The sequence below is a fragment of the Caretta caretta genome, chromosome 1 (genome assembly GCF_965140235.1).
Source record: "Caretta caretta isolate rCarCar2 chromosome 1, rCarCar1.hap1, whole genome shotgun sequence".
Classification (NCBI taxonomy): Eukaryota; Metazoa; Chordata; order Testudines; family Cheloniidae; genus Caretta; species Caretta caretta.
In genome coordinates, this window is record NC_134206.1 from 338526562 (window position 1) to 338544799 (window position 18238).

Sequence of the window (18238 nt, forward strand, 5' to 3'; positions counted from 1 at the left end):
TGCTAAGCATACTGTTAGCGTATAGCCTAGTTCCCTTCCCAGATGGAGCTTTCAACTGGCAACTGAAAACAATCTACATCATCTGCCTTGCCATCACTGCTCAAGGCTGTCCTGACGTATTTTCAGGATCCAGTACATCTTTGTCCCCACCTGTAATGGCTCTCACCCAGATTTGCTCACACCACTCCACCCAGGCATCTCTGGCTTGCCTGAAACCTTGCCTCATGCTTTGCCAGTTCATGAAGGTCCATGGCCTCTGGCGACCTCCTTCCCCAAATATGAATTGATAGGCTGAGCCAAAGCACAATTTATAGAGTGAGGGAGGAGGTCAGAGTGGGGATTCACTTCCTTCTGTCTGGCAGGTCACAGACAGGGCTACAGCTGGGGAGCTGAAGATGACACATTGACTGGTGAATCAGGCATGTGTGAGATGTGGGGGATTCCTAGAAGAGCAAGACCGCACATGACTGTATGGCTCACCCACTGTAAACCTTAGGCTGCCCACCTGCCTTCTTGTTGTCACTGTCAGTGACATGAAATCAGTGTTCAGTGTGCAAAGTCTTTGCCAAATGTGCTCCATCTACTTTATTGCTAATACAACATATGACTTTGCTCGGCATGCCACTGGTCAGGCCGATGACATCAATGGAAGTAAGCAATGTTATTTGACTAGATATTATCAAACTTACTTCCTCACCAGCACCAAAATCCCCACCTGCAACTGATATATGTTTATTTTCCATAGTCTCCCTTGCACTAAGGAATAAGGAGGGAAACCCTATAGTTATCTGTTCAGAATTTAGGAAAGGAAATATCCCCTCCTTGCCCCAAACACCAGGACTTCAGATGGTGGTGTAGTCACTGGAGCTGTCCCGGGAGTAGAGTTGCCAGTTTTGGTTGGATGTATTCCTGGAGGTTTTCTCACATGACATAATCTTTAATTAAAGATTAATCTTTAATTCCTGGAGACTCCAAGATAATCCTGGAGGCCTGGCAACCCTACACATGAGTGACAGAATCAGAAGAGCTGGTGGAAAATGGCTTTTTCAACCAAACGGAAATTTTTGTATAAAATGTCCATCTTCGTTGAGAGATTTTGTTGATAAAAGAGAAAAAACAGAAATGTTTGGTTTTAAACTGGAAAAAAATATATCGGATTTTCAGGTTTTCAATGACACTTTTTTGACAGGAAAAAATATCATGTCCCAACCAGCTCTTATAGTAAGACTAGAATTTGGCTTGAGAGTAAATGAAAGAAGAATTTTGTTCCTCTGTAAAGAAGAGCAGAGCAGTTTATAAGAGATACTGACAGAAAATCATCCCATAACCTCATGTATCCAGCCACTTCACCCCTGTTGTTTTCATATGGAAGTCAAGGGGAGTTTTGTCTTAGCAGGTAAGCATTCCCTTCTTCTGCAGGTTGTGGAGGGGAGCAAAGATGTGGAAATGCATTAAGAAGACTATTATTCTGCAAAACTGAGGAGCTAAATATTTCAACCATACCATTGTATTCGTGCTAGGATAATTTTTTGGTGTTTTATAACTGTGTTGTATTTCCTTAGGACACTCCAGGAATTAATTATTTCACTGCTATTCCTCCAGGAAAAGCTAGCAGGAAGCTTTTGTTTCCTTTTTCTCTCTGTGATTACAGGAATTTATTTATTACAATTGAGAGGCAGAGCTCCCTGGTGAGAGTAGAAATGAGGGCCCCCGGGGCTCAATTTCTAGCTCTGCAACTGATTCAACATAATAAAAGAATACAAATGTAAAGATAACTGAATATATATGGTGGGCATGGTGGTGGTGTATGTAACCTAGGAAAAGACTTAGGGTTATATCCAAAAATAATACACATACAATACAATACCTTACTTTTCAGTCTACCTCTGTACTTGTTGTTAGCACAATAAAGAATAGCTGATTTAAAAGATGATATATATGTGAAGTAACTACAGTGAGACCGTCTGGCTTTACATCCAACATTGTAAAGGCCCAGAATTTAGCTAGATGGGAGGTGCACTCATGTCAATGAGGACAAAGCATTTTATTGAAGCTATTTGTTTCTGTAATTGCTCATAGCCAGGGCTGTCCTGATTCACTATTCATTAGCATTTGTCATTCCTTGAGATATCTGTATGAATAAGGTCCAGTTTCCAGGTGAAATGAATATCATGGTGCTTTCTTTTAGACTGAGAAAATATTACAAATCCAAAACAAAGGGGAGAGTAAACCTTGCTTTGAGTAGTCACATTAAGTTTTAGAGTCTCTCTATATATTCAGGATAATCTTATATGGCAGTGAAGAATATGGGCTTGATCCAAAGCCCATTGAAGTCAATGGAAAGGCTCCAGTTAACTTGGATGGGCTTTGTATTAAGCGTTATGGTTTAGCTCCTTCATCATTGAAGTCAACGAGGTTTTTCTTCCATGGCTGTAGGATCAAGATTTCCATGAGGAAATTTGTACTAAGTATTAGTATTTATTTATAAAAGCTCATTTCCTATCAGTAGTTGAAGATCATCTCCTCCTGTGGGAAAACCTGTAGAAGGAGATTATGAGGGAGGAAATCTCGAGGAGGATTTCCTTGTGATCCTGACCTCCCACAGTATCTCATTGGGAGGAAATGCGGGGCAGACAGGATTATGCACAGGAATAAAAAATTGGCCGCTTTCTGTGGCCCTCACAGTCGGAGGAGCTGTCTTCCCCACTGGCCTGTGGCTGGAGGAGCTACCTTTCCCCGCTGTGGCCCTGGGGCCAGTGTAGCTGGCTCTCCCTCCATCCCCCAGTGGCCCCAGCAGCTGGAGGAGCTGGATCTCCCCTCACCACCCCAGGGCCGGAGTTGTCATCTCCCGCCCGGGCTGGGTCAGAGGAGCTCACTCTCACAGCCCTGGCCGCAGAGGAGCTCTGTGCCCCTGCTGATTTGGAGGCGGGGGGGGGGGAGAGCTGTGGTCCTGCTTGTCCCCCATTGCGCATGCCCCTGGGGGCAGGTTTACTTCTTTGCAGTATAGGTGGTGGGGCTGAAGATGAAGTATCCATGGAGACCACAGCCATTGGGCACAGCGGGTCCTACACTATTTCTTTGTCCCCAGTACACTGGTCCACTCCCTAGTGGGGTGGGTCCATTACAACCATGCTATCAGGGTGTCTCTGGCCACAGCTTCCCCTAAGTGATCTGTGGGAAAGAAAATACTGCCTTAGGCTGTGTTTATTTTTTTCTCAGAATCTATGCAGGGTAGGTGGAATTTGGAAGGATGTCCCCTCCAAATCTCAGTCCTCTGATTTCTGTCCCCAGCCTGTCCCGTCTCTGTCCCCTTCCTCAGTGCCAATCCGGACCTACTGAATACCCTGCACAAGGGATGGTGTCATGGAAGCAACTGTGTCTCTACTTCCCTGGGAGATGAAAGAGACCACTCCATATGTGCATCTGGGGGTAGGGGGGTATAATTCGATAGAAGAAGTTCTATGAAAATACATATGTATTTAGGATTGTAATTTATGGGTGGAGTAATTTATATCAATCACACATTGCATTAAACTCCTGTGGAACCCTGATTTGGAAGAGTTCAGTCATGATCTTCATTAATTTGATTGCCAGAAACAACTATCTCTAGTGTAGGATGCAAAAACAAAAAACACACCACCCACCCACCCACACAACCAGGCAAACCCAAAAGCCCTCCTTATATTCTACAATTCTAACTGTACAGATAAAAAAGTTTAATCATGCATAAAAAATACACCATGTACTAGTGCCAAAATATCCATGATTGGTTTGCAATAAAAGACAGCATAAAACTCCACACAGTCATAATTTTAAGGCTGTCTGAAAAAAGAGGTGAGTCTTAATAAAAGCTACAATACAAATGAAGAATCAGGGTTTTACAGTGCTGCTAATGAGTGTGGAAGGCAACGGAAATGAAAATGTTCCATCATATTGTTAGATTTTTTTCAGGGAGTTATAAACTGGACCAATGGATTCTCCTCAGTATTGATACAGTTTGATCTCTTCTTGGATCGGAATGTTCCCTATACATTGCAACGCCTGGGGTGCTATAATGTCAAAGACGCACTTTCTCTTTCCAGTTCCCTTCTGACATTCATTTGTCTCATAAATTAAATGCATTACTTGTAATTTGGACTGAACGTCAGGCTTCTCCCAAGGCTTTATCCTGCCTGTAGTAAAGCAAAGAAGAAACAGACTGACCTTTGGAAGAGAGCAGCCTATCTAGTATTTTTCCCTTGGGTTGCCACTAGGATATTGATTTGTCATACACATAATTCCTAGAAGTGGAAGTATTTGTTTGTGGGCAGCCCTATTGCTAGGCAGAAAGGCATCGAGTTTTTCACTCGCTTTTGTGGTGACGTAGCAGTCAACATGAATGGGACTGGTGATGTGTTATTTAACTGAAAGCTGCACATGACTGTTTGTGACGGAAGCTGGGTTGGAAGTGTTAAACCATACTCCTGAGCATTTGTGTTTACCATACTTAGTAATTTATCTTACTTGTGCTCATTGGGAATGCCACTTCTGAAATTGCACAAAACATGCAGGATTTGATTAGGTTTTATTATGAGGGGAGAACAGCCATGGGGCAGATGCTTGTAGGCAGAGGATATATAATTTACCAGCAACCTCAGCTGTGATATGGTCAGTCAACAGTAAAGCCTCAAAGGACCTAAGAATGGCCACAATGTTGCTCAGCCTGCTGATTTCTTTATAGGGAATGTCAGCTGGTTACTAAAATGGTTGGGGGAGAGATAGAAACATGGCAAACTGGGTATAATGATGATTAATTCCAAGGGAAACCAGGAATACATATTTAAAAACTGTTTAAAAATTTAGAATTTCTCATAGCTTCTACTATTATGGTGGTGCAGAGATCAACTGAGATCAGGGCCCCGTTTTGCTAGGTACTGTGCAAACATAGGGTATGTCTACACTACGAAATTAGGTCGAATTTATAGAAGTCGGTTTTGTAGAAAGCGTTTTTATACAGTTGATTGTGTGTCCCCCCACACAAGTGCTCTAAGTGCATGTATCGGTGGAGTGTGTCCACAGTACCGAGGCAACCGTCGACTTCCGGAGCTTTTCACTGTGGGTGGTTATCCCACAGTTCCCGCAGTCTCCACCGCCCATTTGAATTCTGGGTAGAAATCCCACTACCTGATGGGGCTAAAACATTGTCATGGGTGGTTCTGGGTACATATCGTCAGGCCCCTGTTCCCTCCCTCCCTCCGTGAAAGCAAGGGCAGACAATCGTTTTGCGCCTTTTTTCTTGAGTTAACTATGCAGACGCCATACCACGGCAAGCATGGAGCCTGCTCAGCTAACCGTCATCGTATGTCTCCTGGGTGCTGGCAGACGTGGTACTGCATTGCTACACAGCAGCAGTTAATTGCCTTTTGGCAGCAGACAGTGCAGTATGACTGGTAGCCATCATCGACGTAGTCCTGGGTGCTCTTTTAATCGGGCGCCTGGGCAAACATGGGAGTGACTCAGCCAGGTCATTTCCCTTGTTTCGTCTCATGGCGATTCACTCCTACCGGCAGTGTGCTGTCTTTTAACCTCCAGCCAGCAGAAGATGATGGCTAGTCATCATGCTGCACCGTCTTCTGCCGAGCACCCAGAAGATGATGACGGCTAGCGGTCGTATTGCACAGTCTGCTGCCAGCAAGATGTATAAAGATAGATGAAGTGGCTCAAAACAAGAAATAGACCAGATTTGTTTTGTATTCATTTTCTCCTCCCTCCCTCCTTCCCTCTGTGAAATCAACGGCCTGCTAAACCCAGTTTTGAGTTCTATCCTTGAGGTTTCGAGTTCTATCCTTGAGGGAGCCATTCAGTTTCTCGCAAAGCCACCCCCTTTGTTGATTTTAATTCCCTGTAAGCCAACCCTGTAAGCCATGTCTTCAGTCGCCCCTCCCTCCGTCAGGGCAACAGCAGACAATCGTTCCGCGCCTTTTTTCTGTGCAGACGCCATACCATGGCAAGCATGGAGCCCGCTCAGATCACTTTGGCAATTAGGAGCACATTAAACACCACGCACATTATCCAGCAGTATATGCAGCACCAGAACCTGGCAAAGTGATACCGGGCGAGTAGGCGACATCAGCGAGGTGACGTGAGTGATGAGGACATGGACACAGACTTCTCTCAAAGCAGGGGCCCTGGCAATGTGGGCATCATGGGCCTAATGGGGCAGGTTCATGCGGTGGAAGGCCGATTCTGGGCTTGGGAAACAAGCACAGACTGGTGGGACCGCATAGTGTGGCAGGTCTGGGACGATTCGCAGTGGTTGCGAAACTTTCGCGTGCGTAAGGGCACTTTCATGGAACTTTGTGACTTGCTTTCCCCTGCCATGAGGCACAAGAATACCAAGATGAGAGCAGCCCTCACAGTTGAGAAGCGAGTGGCAATAGCCCTGTGGAAGCTTTCAATGCCAGACAGCTACTGGTGAGTCAGGAATCAATTTGGAGTGGGCAAATCTACTGTGGGGGCTGCTGTGATGCAAGTAGCCCACGCAATCAAAGATCTGCTGATATCAAGGGTAGTGACCCTGGGAAATGTGCAGGTCATAGTGGATGGCTTTGCTGCAATGGGATTCCCTAACTGTGGTGGGGCCATAGACGGAACCCATATTCCTATCTTGGCACTGGGCACCAAGCCGGCAAGTACATAAACCACAAGGGGTACTTTTCAATAGTGCTGCAAGCTCTGGTGGATCACAAGGGACATTTCACCAACATCAACGTGGGATGGCAGGGAAAGGTACATGACGCTCGCATCTTAAGGAACTCTGGTCTGTTTCAAAAGCTGCAGGAAGGGACTTTATTCTCACACCAGAAAATAACCATTGGGGACGTTGAAATGCCTATATGTATCCTTGGGGACCCAGCCTACCCCTTAATGCCATGGCTCATGAAGCCATACACAGGCAGCCTGGACAGTAGTCAGGAGCTGTTCAACTACAGGCTGAGCAAGTGCAGAATGGTGGTAGAATGTGCATTTGGACATTTAAAAGCGCGCTGGCGCAGTTTACTGACTCGGTTAGACCTCAGCGAAACCAATATTCCCACTGTTATTACTGCTTGCTGTGCGCTCCACAATATCTGTGAGAGCAAGAGGGAGACGTTTATGGCAGGGTGGGAGGTTGAGGCAAATCGCCTGGCTGCTGGTTTCACACAGCCAGACACCAGGGCGGTTAGAAGAGCACAGGAAGGCGCGGTGCGCATCAGAGAAGCTTTGAAAACCAGTTTCATGACTGGACAGGCTACGGTGTGAAAGTTCTGTTTGTTTCTCCATGATGAAACCCACCGCCCCTTGGTTCACTCTACTTCCCTGTAAGCTAACCACCTCCTCCCTTCGATCACTGCTTGCAGAGGCAATAAAGTCATTGTTGCTTCACATTCATGCATTCTTTATTCATTCATCACACAAATAGGGGGATAACTACCAAGATAGCCCAGGAGGGGTGGTGGAGGAGAGAAGCACCAGGAGGGCTGGTGGAGGAGGGAAGGACAAGGCTACACAGCACTTTAAAAGTTTAAAACTTTAAAACTTATTGAATGCCAGCCTTCTGTTGCTTGGGCAATCCTCTGGGGTGGAGTGGCCGGGTGGCCGGAGGCCCCCCCACCGCATTCTTGGGCGTCTGGGTGAGGAGGCTATAGAACTTGGGGAGGAGGGCGGTTGGTTACACAGGGGCTGTAGCGGCGGTCTGTGCTCCTGCAGCCTTTCCTGCAGCTCAACCATACGCTGGAGCATATTGGTTTGATCCTCCAGCAGCCTCAGCATTGAATCCTACCTCTTCTCATCACGCTGCCGCCACATTTGAGCTTCAGCCCTCTCTTCAGCCTGCCACTTACTCTCTTCAGCCCGCCACTTACTCTCTTCAGCCCGCCACCTCTCCTCCCGATCATACTGTGCTTTCCTGCTCTCTGACATTGTCTGCCTCCACGCATTCGTCTGTGCTATGTCAGTGTGGGAGGACAGCATGAGCTCAGAGAACATTTCATCACGAGTGCATTTTTTTTGCCTTCTAATCTTCACTAGCCTCTGGGAAGGAGAAGATCCTGTGATTTTGAAACACATGCAGCTGGTGGAAAAAAAAAAGGGACAGTGGTATTTAAAAAGACACATTTTCTAGAACAATGGCTATACTCTTTCACAGTAAACCTTGCTGTTAACATTACATAGACAGCACATGTGCTTTCATTCCAAGGTTGCATTTTGCCTCCCCCCACCACGTGGCTAGCTCCTCCCCCCCCCTTCCCCCCCCATGGCTAACAGCGGGGAACATTTCTGTTCAGCCACAGGCAAACAGCCCAGCAGGAACGGGCACCTCTGCATGTCCCCTTAAGAAAAGCACCCTATTTCAACCAGGTGACCATGAATGGCATCACTCTCCTGAGGATAACACAGAGAGATAAAGAACAGATGTTGTTTGAATGCCAGCAAACATACACTGCAATGAACTTTGTTCTACAGTGATTCCCAAGTACATGCTACTGGCCTGGTGTGGTAAAGTGTCCTACCATGGTGGGTGGAATAAGGTTGCCCTCCCCAGAAACCTTTTGCAAAGGCTTTGGGAGTACATCCAGGAGAGCAGCAAATGCCAGGGCAAATTAATCATTAAACATGCTTGCTTTTAAACCATGTATAGTATTTTAAAAGGTATACTCACCAGAGGTCCCTTCTCCGCCTGGCAGGTCCGGGAGGCAGCCTTGGGTGGGTTCGGGGGGACTGCCTCCAGGTCCTGGGTGAGAAACAGTTCCTGGCTGTCGGGAAAACCGGTTTCTCTGCTTGCTTCCTGTGAGCTATCTACAACTTCATCATCATCATCTTCCTCGTCCCCAAAACCTGCTTCTGTGTTGCCTCCATCTCCATTGAAGGAGTCAAACAACATGGCTGGGGTAGTGGTGGCTGAACCCCCTAAAATGGCATGCAGCTCATCATAGAAGCGGCATGTTTGGGGCTCTGACCCGGAGCGGCCGTTTGCCTCTCTGGTTTTCTGGTAGGCTTGCCCCAGCTCCTTAAGTTTCATGCGGCATTGCTTCAGGTCCCTGTTATGGCCTCTGTCCTTCATGCCCTGGGAGATTTTGACAAAGGTTTTGGCATTTTGAAAACTGGAACGGAGTTCTGATAGCACGGATTCCTCTCCCCATACAGCGATCAGATCCCGTACCTCCCATTCGGTCCATGCTGGAGCTCTTTTGCGATTCTGGGATTCCATCATGGTCACCTCTGCTGATGAGCTCTGGCCAGCGTGGCAAGCTGCAGGTGACCATGCAAACAGGAAATTGAAATTCAAAAGTTTGCGGGCCTTTTCCTGTCTACCTGGCCAGTGCATCTGAGTTGAGAGTGCTGTCCAGAGCTGTTACAATAGAGCACTCTGGGATAGCTCCCGGAGGCCAATACCGTCTAATTGCGTCCACAGTACCCCAAATTCAACCCGGCAAGGCCGATTTAAGCGCTAATCCACTTGTCAGAGGTGTATTAAGGAAATCAATTTTAAGAGCCCTTTAAGTTGAAAAAAAGGGCTTCATCATGTGGACGGGAGCAGGTTTACATCGATTTAACGCTGCTAAATTCGACCTAAACTCCTAGTGTAGACCAGGGCATAGAGTATGAGACAGTCCATGCCAGAAGTATAGTTCATGGATGAAATTCCCACAGAGTTCAGTGGGGCCAGGATTTCATCCCACATGTTCAAGTATATTTCATAGAATCATAGAATCATAGAATCATAGAATATAAGGGTTGGAAGGGACCCCAGAAGGTCATCTAGTCCAACCCCCTGCTCAAAGCAGGACCAATTCCCAGTTAAATCATCCCAGCCAGGGCTTTGTCAAGCCTGACCTTAAAAACCTCTAAGGAAGGAGATTCTACCACCTCCCTAGGTAATGCATTCCAGTGTTTCACCACCCTCATAGTGAAAAAGTTTTTCCTAATATCCAATCTAAACCTCCCCCACTGCAGCTTGAGACCATTACTCCTCGTTCTGTCATCTGCTACCATTGAGAACAGTCTAGAGCCATCCTCTTTGGAACCCCCTTTCAGGTAGTTGAAAACAGCTATCAAATCCCCCCTCATTCTTCTCTTCTGCAGGCTAAACAATCCCAGCTCCCTCAGCCTCTCCTCATAACTCATGTGTTCCAGACCCCTAATCATTTTTGTTGCCCTTCGCTGGACTCTCTCCAATTTATCCACATCCTTCTTGAAGTGTGGGGCCCAAAACTGGACACAGTACTCCAGATGAGGCCTCACCAATGTCGAATAGAGGGGAACGATCACGTCCCTCGATCTGCTCGCTATGCCCCTACTTATACATCCCAAAATGCCATTGGCCTTCTTGGCAACAAGGGCACACTGCTGACTCATATCCAGCTTCTCGTCCACTGTCACCCCTAGGTCCTTTTCCGCAGAACTGCTGCCTAGCCATTCGGTCCCTAGTCTGTAGCTGTGCATTGGGTTCTTCCGTCCTAAGTGCAGGACCCTGCACTTATCCTTATTGAACCTCATCAGATTTCTTTTGGCCCAATCCTCCAATTTGTCTAGGTCCTTCTGTATCCTATCCCTCCCCTCCAGCGTATCTACCACTCCTCCCAGTTTAGTATCATCCGCAAATTTGCTGAGAGTGCAATCCACACCATCCTCCAGATCATTTATGAAGATATTGAACAAAACCGGCCCCAGGACCGACCCTTGGGGCACTCCACTTGATACCGGCTGCCAACTAGACATGGAGCCATTGATCACTACCCGTTGAGCCCGACAATCTAGCCAGCTTTCTACCCACCTTGTAGTGCATTCATCCAGCCCATACTTCCTTAACTTGCTGACAAGAATACTGTGGGAGACCGTGTCAAAAGCTTTGCTAAAGTCAAGAAACAATACATCCACTGCTTTCCCTTCATCCACAGAACCAGTAATCTCATCATAGAAGGCGATTAGATTAGTCAGGCATGACCTTCCCTTGGTGAATCCATGCTGGCTGTTCCTGATCACTTTCCTCTCATGCAAGTGCTTCAGGATTGATTCTTTGAGGACCTGCTCCATGATTTTTCCAGGGACTGAAGTGAGGCTGACTGGCCTGTAGTTCCCAGGATCCTCCTTCTTCCCTTTTTTAAAGATTGGCACTACATTAGCCTTTTTCCAGTCATCCGGGACTTCCCCGGTTCGCCACGAGTTTTCAAAGATAATGGCCAATGGCTCTGCAATCACAGCCGCCAGTTCCTTCAGCACTCTCGGATGCAACTCGTCCGGCCCCATGGACTTGTGCACGTCCAGCTTTTCTAAAAAGTCCCTAACCACCTCTATCTCCACAGAGGGCTGGCCATCTCTTCCCCATTTTGTGATGCCCAGCGTAGCAGTCTGGGAGCTGACCTTATTAGTGAAGACAGAGGCAAAAAAAGCATTGAGTACATTAGCTTTTTCCACATCCTCTGTCACTAGTTTGCCTCCCTCATTCAGTAAGGGGCCCACACATTCCTTGGCTTTCTTCTTGTTGCCAACATACCTGAAGAAACCCTTCTTGTTACTCTTGACATCTCTGGCTAGCTGCAGCTCCAGGTGCGATTTGGCCCTCCTGATAACATTCCTACATGCCCTAGCAATATTTTTATACTCTTCCCTGGTCATATGTCCAACCTTCCACTTCTTGTAAGCTTCTTTTTTATGTTTAAGATCCGCTAAGATTTCACCATTAAGCCAAGCTGGTCGCCTGCCATATTTACTATTCTTTCGACTCATCGGGATGGTTTGTCCCTGTAACCTCAACAGGGATTCCTTGAAATACAGCCAGCTCTCCTGGACTCCTTTCCCCTTCAAGTTAGTCCCCCAGGGGATCCTGGCCATCCGTTCCCTGAGGGAGTCGAAGTCTGCTTTCCTGAAGTCCAGGGTCCGTATCGTGCTGCTTACCTTTCTTCCCTGTGTCAGGATCCTGAACTCAACCAACTCATGGTCACTGCCTCCCAGATTCCCATCCACTTTTGCTTCCCCCACTAATTCTACCCGGTTTGTGAGCAGCAGGTCAAGAAAAGCGCCCCCCCTAGTTGGCTCCTCGAGCACTTGCGCCAGGAAATTGTCCCCTACGCTTTCCAAAAACTTCCTGGATTGTCTATGCACCGCTGTATTGCTCTCCCAGCAGATATCAGGAAAATTAAAGTCACCCATGAGAATCAGGGCATGCGATCCAGTAGCTTCCGTGAGCTGCCGGAAGAAAGCCTCATCTACCTCATCCCCCTGGTCCGGTGGTCTATAGCAGACTCCCACCACTACATCACTCTTGTTGCACACACTTCTAAACTTAATCCAGAGACACTCAGGTTTTTCTGCAGTTTCGTACCGGAGCTCTGAGCAGTCATACTTTCATATTTCATACATACATATTTCACTGAGAACTATGAGGAAAGAAAAATGAAAACACACTGTGAAATATTTGTACATATTATATGTGAGCATAAAGTGAGCGGGGTGTGTGTCTTGTAGTTAGACTATGGAAGGGGTTCTCGAACTGTGGGTCCGGACCCCAAAGTGGGTCGCGACCCCATTTTAATGGGGTTGCCAGGGCTGGTGTTAGACTTGCTGGGGTCTGGGGCTGAAACCCGAGCCCCACTGCCCAGGGCAGAAGCCGAAGCCTGAGCCCCACCATCGAAGGCCGAAGCTGAAGCCAGAGGGCTAAAGCCCTGGGCAGTGGGGGTTCAGGCTTCGGCTTTAACCCTGGGTATCGGGGCTCAGGTTACAGGCCCCCTGTCTAGGGCTGAAGCCCTTGGGCTTCCCCCCCGGAGCGGTGGGGCTTGGGCGGGTTCAGGCTTCAGTCCCCCCTCCTGGGGTCATGTAATAGTTTTAGTTGTCAGAAGGGGGTCATAGTGCAATGAAGTCTGAGAACTGCTGGACTATGGGACTGGGAGTCAGGAGTTCTGCGTTTTATTCTGAGCACTGTCACCAATTTACTGTAGGTAAACCACTTAGGGCCTAATTTCCACATGGACTGAGCTGTACAGCTCCCACTGATTTCAAGTGGCGTTGAGTGTTCAGCCCTTCAAAAATCAGGCCCTTAACCTCAGTTTCCCCATCTGTTAAACTGTTGTTCAGATGCTGTGATGATGGGCACACTGGAAAGAAGTTAGATAGACGTTATATACCTGCTTTGTATGAGTGCTGAGGTTTCACCAAGGTTTGTAAAGTATTTTGAGAGTGTTAGATGAAAGATGCTAAAGAGCCCTAATCCACCAAAGCACTGAAGTGAATGTTTAACTTTAAGCATGTGAATAATCCCATTGAAGTCATGGTAGTGTAATGGTTACACTGAGGAAAGGTGGGGGAAGAGGACTCAAACTGTTTGACAGATGTTACATTTTTTAAAACCGTGTTTTTAGGAGCGTTGTGGAGGGGGATGTTTGATTATTTTCCCCTCCCTGATGGACTGAGCTGTTGATTGTTTTAGTGGGAAATTATGTGAAATTGTCAATTTTAATTGCTGTAAAGGCACCCACAGCACAGACAGTTAATGAAGTAACATTTTTAATAAATAAAATAACCAAGAAAACTAACAAAACCCACACCCACCCACCCACCCACTCCGGCCTGCATTACAGCCCAGATGTGTAATGACTAGATGTACAGATTGGAACTTCTCAGAGGCTATAGTGGAATATTAACATTTATTATTTAACATTTTATATTTTGATAGTACATAAAGGCCAATCAAATGAAAGCCCTATTGTGCTAGGCATTGTACAAACATTTAGTAAATTACAGCCTCAAATTGCAATGCATTGCAATTTACATATTACAGTTCTGGTTATAATGGGCACTCCCTTACCACATATTACAGTTGTTCTGTTGAAGAACTTGATTTCATGATTTTATGAGTGTTCCACAGGACCATATGCTGTACATTTATGGGATGTGCATTGTGTCTAGAGAGAGATCACTCATACATTCAGTACCAAACCCATATATAGTCTCAGAAATATAGACTTTCTTTATAGGAGTGTATCTCCCTCTGTTTGTCATGCACAGTGTTACAATTTATGGTGCTATAACAATTTTGAATAATGACAACAAGAGAAGGCAAACATTAAAATGATTGTGTTAACGGGCAGTAACTAGATATGTACAAGTAACAAATACAAGATAAGAAGGAAGGTGCAGAAAAAAATTCACAGCATAGATGGCATACAGGACCTAATCCTATGAATAATAATACCCATCTCTTATATTGCACTCTTCAGTATTAGATCTCAAACTGCTTTACTCAAGAGGTCAGTATCATTATCCCCATTTTATCCCCCATCTAGTGGGGTCCTGCAGGTGTCTGTCCTGGGTCTATTATTCGTCAATATTTTCATTAATTACTTGGATAGTGGAGTGGAGAGTAAGCTTATAAAATTTACAAACCACACCAAGCTGGGAGGAGTGGCTAGCACTTTGGAGGACAGGATTATGGTTCAAAATGGCCTTGACAAATAGAGGAATTCGTCCAAAATCAACAAGATGAAATTCAATAAAGACAAGTGCAAAGTACTACATTTAGGAAGGAAAAATCAAATGCACAGATACAAAATGGGGAATAACTGTCTAGGCAGTGGTACTGCTGAAAAGGATCCGAGGGTTATAGTAGATCACAAACTGAATAAGTCAACAATGTGATGCAGTTGCCAAAAAGGCTAATCTTATTCTGGGGTGTATTAAGAGGAGTGTTACTTTTAAGATACAAGAGGTAATTATCTCACTCTACTTGGCACTTGTGAGGCCTCATATGAAGTGCTGTGTCCAGCTTTGAGGGCCACATTTTAAGAAAGATGTGAACAAATTGTAGAGAGTCCAAAATAGGGCAACAAAAATGATAATTTTTTTTAGAAAACTTGACTATGAGGAAAGGCAAAAGGTCTGGGCGTGTTTAAATCTTGAGAAAGGAAGACTGAGGGGGGAGTCTGAGGAAGACTGATAACAGTCTTCAAGTATGCTAAGGGCTGTTATAAAGATGATGGTGATCAAGTGTTCTCCACGTCCACTGAAGGTAGGACAAGAAGTAATTTGCTTAATCTGCAGCAAGAGAGCTTGAGGTTAGATATGAGGAAAAACTTTCTAACTATAAGGATAGTTATGAACTGGACTAGGCTTGCAAGGGAGGTTGTGGAATCCCCATTATTAGAGGTTTTTAATAACAGGTTAGACAAACAGGGATGATCTAGGTATAGTTGGTCCTGCCTCTGCATGGGGGATGACTAAATGACCTCTCGAGGTCCCTTCCAGTCCTACATTTCTATGATTCTGTGATTTTACAGATGGGGAAACTGAAGCACAGAAAGTGACTTGCCCAACATCACCCACCAGGCTAATAGCAGTGACAGGAACAGACCCCACGTCTTCTAAGTCCCAGTCGAAGGAGTACCGACCGAGTATCTGTTAAGGTTTTCAGCATAATAGAGCCCAACATGTAGGTAGTGGTCAGAATGATTTCTAAAGCAGTTATCAAATAAAATTCTGCTGTAAATAGAATCCCTCTTTGTCCTGCAGCCTGTGGAACAAACATATTTTGTATCCAGCTGTGTAGCATTAATCACAATATGGATTATTTGAGCTGTAGGTCAACCACAGGGTCCAACTATTAACATCTGGGATGTATCTATTATCCCTCCTACATAAAGATACAGTATAATAGATAATTAAGCTTCTGAATGACTGCATGTGCAGTATTCTGGTTTGTCCAGTTCTCTTTGTGATTTGATCCAGAATCATTTCCTTTCACTGAATGCTTAGAAAAAGAGGAAACCAAGGTGGCATCCCGATCTTAATTTCAAATACACAGGAAAACTCTGAGGAAATCCCTTTTATGCCTCAGGCTTTATGTAAAGAAAAAAACAGAAAACTAAAATTTCATGTTGTTCATATCCTGTATATATGTGTATAGCAGATGTTTGTTCAGATACAAAACTGATGTCTCTGCTAAGTTGTAGCACAGAAAAATGACCATAGAAACCTACAGTCATATTGTTTTAGTTTATGAAAAGTCTAGACAACCATTTTAAAAATAAACAAATTCGAACACAGAGGACTAGATCCTCATCTGATGTAAATCAGTGTTGCTCCTTTGAACTCAATGGAATGACACTGGTTGACACAAGCAGCGTCTGTTGCAAAAACATGGGGAAGATAAAATACATTATGATTATTTAATATCTTATTGCAGTAGCATGTAGACACCCCAACTGAAACCAGGACCCCATTTTTCTGGGCACTATGCAGACATCCATTAAGAAACAGTTCCCGCCCCAAAGAGCTTACAGACTAAATAATGTAATATTGTTTTTTATTGTTTCTTTTTAACAAAATATAAACACAAACAGATAAGAAAAATCAAGATATGTAATAGAAACCATTTGATTTATATGGTAACAAGCATGCCAAGTGATCATGTCACATCATGTTTATAAAATGAAATGACCGTGTACTTTTGGCCATAAATGTTAATAAAAAAGAAGGCATATCTTGTTAAATATTTCCAGTGTATCTTTCAGTCTGAGAGATGCTCTGAAGTGCAGCCAGCTCATTCATGGCTGGGATTCCAATAAACTATTTTTGGTAAAAAATGATATCTTACGTTTGTATAGTGCCTTTTACCCAGAAGGGTCCCTAAGAATTTTGCCAGTGCTGTGTAGAGTTCACTACACCCATTACTTCAAGAGGCAGTGTAATTTACTGGAAAAGGCACCAGACGAGGAGTTAGGACAGTAGGGTTTCATTCCTGACTGCTGCTGATGTGCAACCTTGGGAAGTCATTTCACGCCCCGCGCCTCTCTCACCCTTTGTCTGTCTTGTCTATAGAGACAGTGAGAGCTTCATGGAAGGAACTGGCTCTCACTATGTGTTTGTGCAGGGCGTAGCACAATGCAGACTCAATCTTGGGCCTCTAAGTGCTACTGAATTACTAATAATTATATACGAAAATTATGTGAAAAGGATATTAAGGTTGCAAGTCAAGCACTCAAACGTTAGGAAATGCCACAGTTAGGGTTGCTTGTGCAGCCTTAATTTATTACCCTTGTGCATATGCATAACAAGAGTCTTTAATTACATGATCACATACTATTTTTCCACAGACATCTGCTTCATTCAGTGTGTGGTCCTACGCCAAGTTTACTGCATACTATCTAAACCCTGCACTCAATACAGAATTGTTCATTTCCTCCTAGACATTTCTATGGTGCTCTCTCTGTAGTGTATGAGTGCTCCAGAAACATTAATAAATTTATCTTCACAATGCATTGGTATTATCAGCCCCCTTTTACAGATGGGGAGCTGAGGCATTGAATGACTGAGGCTGAAATTGTCAGAATTGTCCATTAATTTTGGGTACCCAACCTGAGATGCCTGTGGGCAGATTTTTCAGAGGACATAGTATTTTATAGTACTTTGTTCACAGCACAGCTCCAGTGGACTTCAGTTGTAGTTGTGAGCATTCAGCAGATCTGCAAATCTGATCTTTGGTGTCCTAAGTTCAGGGCACCCAGAAAATAAGGAACACACAATTTCATGGCCACCCACAAAAACTGTTGTTTTTGGTGGCTTGCCCAGCATCACAGCCTTTTCTCTGAGTGAAGACATGGCCTCACAGAAAGTGCCAAGCAATCCTTAATAACCACAAGTGGTCATGGCTTCAGCTTTACATCTTACCCTTGAAAAAACAGTACTGAGGTGGCATGGCTGAGTGCCATAAAGATATCCATAAGAACATAAGAATGGCCACACTGGGTCAGACCAAAGGTCCATCCAGCCCAGTATCCTGTCTACTGACAGTGGCCTATGCCAGGTGCCCCAGAGGGAGTGAACCTAACAGGTAACGATCAATCATCATTTGTATGATTCAAAATTCTGCTGTCATTGCAATCATCCTTCACTGCAATCCAAGTCATTTGCTAAAGAAAAGTTTCCTTGTAATAAATATACAGAGTGACTGGGTGAATCCAAATATGTAAAACATGCATTCCAATTAACACTTCATCCAAGAAGGCTCATTTATGATTTGTGCATTCTCAAAGTATCCGTACCATTGTTCCAAATTGTCTTTCACTTCTCCTGCATGTCTTACTTGTACTGAAACAGATTTCCATCCGATCTTTTGCAGTTTCAGATACACTATAATGATCAGTTACACCCTCATGCTTCAGTTGGATCCACATGGACGTATAGGTCTGTCCGCAGGGATCCAATGGCAGGACTGGGGCCTCAACTC